Source organism: Oncorhynchus kisutch, linkage group LG6 (assembly GCF_002021735.2).
Source record: "Oncorhynchus kisutch isolate 150728-3 linkage group LG6, Okis_V2, whole genome shotgun sequence".
NCBI lineage: Eukaryota > Metazoa > Chordata > Actinopteri > Salmoniformes > Salmonidae > Oncorhynchus > Oncorhynchus kisutch.
Genome location: NC_034179.2, coordinates 59,906,037 through 59,910,982, shown reverse-complemented (window position 1 = coordinate 59,910,982; position 4,946 = coordinate 59,906,037).

Sequence of the window (4,946 nt, the reverse complement as noted above, 5' to 3'; positions counted from 1 at the left end):
CAGGCCTGGGTTTGAGACTACAATCAGATACGTACATTTTTTCCTCTTACGCTTCGAACACACCGACTGTGAAATTTGCGTTTCGATACACCAGAAGTACATTCATTTCCAATGGAACGCTGCATTTCCCTTGCAGCATTGCGTTGCAGAGGCAGATGCTGTGCGTTCTGTGTGGGTATGCATCAAATTGTTTGCGTAGATTTGACAGAAAGTAGCAAAATATGAATGTAGATTTTTTTTGGGCACACATATTCAGTAAAAATGTGGGATTACATAAAAACAGTTTGATTGCATCATTTCTTTACATTTCTTATTAATTTATTTGCCAAGTATATTATTTATTCGATGACATCCACAAATTAATTGTGAGAGCCTATAATATAATTTCCATCCAAAATACAGTTTTGGAGCGAAATGCAATAATAAATAGTCAAGATAGCAGAGTAGGCTCTTTCAACAATGAGACCAACGTTGAGGAAGGTGGTCTTGATCGCGCTGTTGGGCCGGGACCAGCCCCGCAGAAAGCGCAGGTCTGTGTGGGTCCAGAGATGGTTAAAGTCCCGAAAGCAGGCAGGGGAGTTCCACCGTCTAATTCAAGAGCTTCGACTGTTTGGAGAGGAATTCCGAAGTTACTTTCGTCTGGACCGAAGCCAGTTCGATCACCTGCTCCAGATGGTTGGAGCCAGGACCACCCGGATGGATACCAACTACCGGGAGTCCATCAGCCCAGTTGAACGCCTGGCCTTTTGTCTCCGGTAAACTACACTCTAGTACATTTTTAAAGCCTTTGATACCATAATTGATTGGTATGTGATACATTGTTTTTATGTGCAACCTAACTAGCTAAAGGGCTCTAGTTAATAGTCCCTATTTGACATTAGATGTACTTTTACAGAATGTTCACTGGGACTATAACTTTTCCCAAAGTTGGTTTATAATCCTTTTTGAATTATACAATGTTACCAAATGAAAAGAAAGGTGCCTTCTGCCCTGATGAAGGTAGGCTAGTCTTCTCCAGGACCCATTGTTGTTCCAGACAATTAGTCATTCATGACATTCTTATTGGACTCACTTACACTCTTAGTGAAAAAGGTTCCAAAAGTGTCCTTCTGCTTTCCCCATAGGATAACCATTTTTAGTTTCAAGGTATAATACTTAATACATGGAACCCAATAGGGTTCTACTTGGAACCAAAAGGGGTACTACCTGGAACCTAAAAGGGATCTCCTATGGGGACAGCCAGAGAACCCTTTTAAATAGATAGTACCATTCTTTCTAAGAGTAGAGTTGGCCTGGACTACAGTTTATTGATATAGTCATAGACTGAATTGTACTGTTTCAAGGCATTGTTAATGATGGTTGATGAGTATTACAATATAATTAGTGAAGCATAATAAACAGTAATGAGGTAGCTATATGAGTAGATATAATATGTGGGTGGAATTCAAGTTATACACAATATTGATCATTATTTTGAATTATATTTTAGATTCTTGGCGACAGGGGACTCCTACAGGACCATAGGATTCAGCTTCCGAGTTGGACGGTCCACAGTGGCAGGCATTGTCCCCTCTGTGGCACAAGCCATTTGGGACTGTCTGGTTGGTGAAAACATGCCTGTCCCCAAGGAGGAAGACTGGAGGACCATCACTGCCGAGTTCCTGGAGAGGTGGAATTTCCCCAACTGTCTTGGCTCCATTGACGGGAAACATGTAGTTTTCCACGCTCCACCGTGCTCAGGTTCGCAGTTCTACAACTACAAGGGTACATATTCAGTTGTACTCTTGGCTGTAGTAGATGCCATCTACTGTTTCCGTGTTGTCGATGTTGGTGCTTACGGCAAGGGAAGTGATGGCGTGATCTTCCGAGACTGCCTTTGGCCAGACACTTCAGGATGGCACCCTGGATATTCCACTATCTGCATCACTCCCTGGGGCTGAAGACCTGGGACCTGTTCACCACGTCTTCGTCGGCGATGAGGCCTTCCCTTTAAGACCCAACCTCATGAGGCCCTACGCTGGACGCCAGCTGCCATTGCCAAAGCCTGTAAGGATCTTTAGCAAACGACTGTCCAGGGCAAGGTTAGTTGTTGAATGCGCCTTTGGGATTCTGGCAGCCCGATGGAGAATGTATTGGAGAGTGCTTGGTCTCAACCCCTCAAATGTTGATGCCTGCGTGAAGGCCACATGTGTTCTCCACAACTACCTGCAGAGGTCATTCCAGGAGCCGCTCCGGATGGAGATGGGCACGCCAAATGGTCACCTTCCTGATGTCACCAGGGCAGGTGCCAACAACGCCCCCAGACAGGCACTCCAGGTGAGGGAGAAGCTGACCACCTACTTCTCATCGCCAGCAGGTGAAGTCCCATGGCAGTATGCCGTGGAGTGAAACTGCTCTTTTAATTAAGAGCCCCATAACACAAAGGTTATTTTAAGAACCATCCATCGTTGTCCATAAAATAGCATTTTTCAATTTTGGAGTAAAAACCACACCTTAACCCCTTCCCTCTCCCATTAACGTCAGTATTATACACACCTGGCATGGTACATCAGGTGAGCGGGAGCACTAATTAAGGTTATACGACATACAGTTAATATGATAACAAAGGGAAAGGGTAACCTAGGGTTCATATAAATAGTACAGTTTACCACCATGTTGGCCTGACAAAATACAGGTGGAAAAAAAACAAATTAGGAAGAGAATGTGTTTTTACTTTCATCTTGTCTTAGATCAGCAAAGGTGTAGGGAAGAAATAAGCAGATTAAGTCTAAATTAGATATTAATAAACAACTGAAACAACTGACTATTTTTTTTTAGATTAATGCCTGTAATCTGTAAGAGAACAGCAAGAGCATGTATTTTTGCACAACTGCAGACCGATACAGGGACTACTCATAAAGCCTAGACGTAGTCGGGGAACTTCAGACATGGCCATAAAGAGAGAGAGGGCAGGGCACTGGAGATCTGAGGTACGAAGAGGTGTGTGTGTGTCTCTGTCTCTGAGAAAAAGGGAATAATATGTAGCCATAACACAGCTAAACAAACAAATGGCCCCTGGACGTCACAGACCAGTCGATGGAACATAACTTCACAAAAAGTTTCAACACCCTGGTTTTCAAGTGGTTTTAAATGAAAGAAATATATTGACCTTTAGTCTCGTAAGAGAACCAAGAGCATCTGTGAAAACCCCGTATGAGTTTCAATTCAGAAATCTATGTAACACTAATAATGAATGCTATCCTAAGACTTTATAAACTAATGACTTTATGAATTGACTGAATTTAAACGGAACTGATGTGTGTGAAAAGAAAGGTACAATGAGGGAGGTCAAAACAACAACCAGACAACTCCTCTCCTCTTCATCTCCTTCCTGGGAGCTGGTCAGCTAAATTGACTCCATTTCTGAAAAGGAAGAGAAAAACAACACATACAAGCTTAACATAATATGACACCATAAATGGTGAGATTTATGTTAACTAAATACTGCTTGCATAGAGTAGTTAGTGGCATAAATATAGGAACAGTGTGGTAAAATTGGTAATACTTGCTGTTTACTCATAGAATTTGTATTTCAGATCAAAAGATGAATATGACAGGCAGATATTTCGACAGCAAACTGTTTTACGATATTTTCTAACCCAGAAACAACAGCTATACATTTGCCTCATGTTAATACTTTGATCTGAAATACCAATTAACCCACATGACTATACTCTAAAAATTACCTACTTTACTTCACTGTCGCACACTTATGACACTACCTGTGATGTGGAGAGAAAAAAAAACTACCATTGAACTCTGCTTCGAAAAGCAGCTGATACATTTTAACCTTGACTGCTGCTTTTCTTTGCTGAGGCAGCCTCTTCAGTGTTGGCACCAGGCTCATGGCAAAGAGGGTCTCTTCATCCTCCTTCCTGTGAGCATCAGGTTGGGCTGCATCCCTCTCGACGGCTTGGAGGAGCCTCTGCTGAAATGAGTTGAGTGGATCTGGGGGCTGGTACCTCCGATGACGCCTGGTGTGACGTTGTTCCTCTTCGTTTCTCTCTCTGTTTCTCTCCAAGGCCACATCCTGTTCAACGAGGTCCTCAGTGGTCACTTCCGTGAGGTTCATAATAATCCAGAGGTGCTTCCTCCATTTCATCATCTTCCATGGCTGCACCGGTAGTGGTCATACTCGTGGATCATGTTGTAGAGGGTCTTACTCCACCGGTGGAGGTGATGGTCGCATTTGTAGGTGACGTTGAGGGTCTTGATGCACCGGTGGCGACAACACTTGTGGATGACGTGGTAGAGGGTCTGGCTGTAAAATTGCCACTCGTTGCCCTAGGCACAATAAATGGATCCAGAAAAGAAAGAAGGTGGCAGAAGGCTGGTGGCCTGAAGCTGCTGACCCAGACCTCTTATCTTTCTCTGCCCTTCTCTCTCTCTGATACCTGTCCCTGAGTCCTCTCCACCTCCCCCTACAGTCTTCTTCTACATAGACATGAACATGATAAGCCAAACCATTACCTAGCATAACTATAGTTATTAGATACAGTGCCTTGCGAAAGTATTCGGCCCCCTTGAACTTTGAGACCTTTTCATTTCAGGCTTCAAACATAAAGATATAAAACTGTATTGTTTTGTGAAGAATCAACAACAAGTAGGACACAATCATGAAGTGGAACGACATTTATTGGATATTTCAAACTTTTTTAACAAATCAAAAACTGAAAAATTGGGCGTGCAAAATTATTCAGCCCCCTTAAGTTAATACTTTGTAGCGCCACCTTTTGCTGCGATTACAGCTGTAAGTCGCTTGGGGTATGTCTCTATCAGTTTTGCACATCGAGAGACTGACATTTTTTCCCAATCCTCCTTGCAAAACAGCTCGAGCTCAGTGAGGTTGGATGGAGAGCATTTGTGAACAGCAGTTTTCAGTTCTTTCCACAGATTCTCGATTGGAT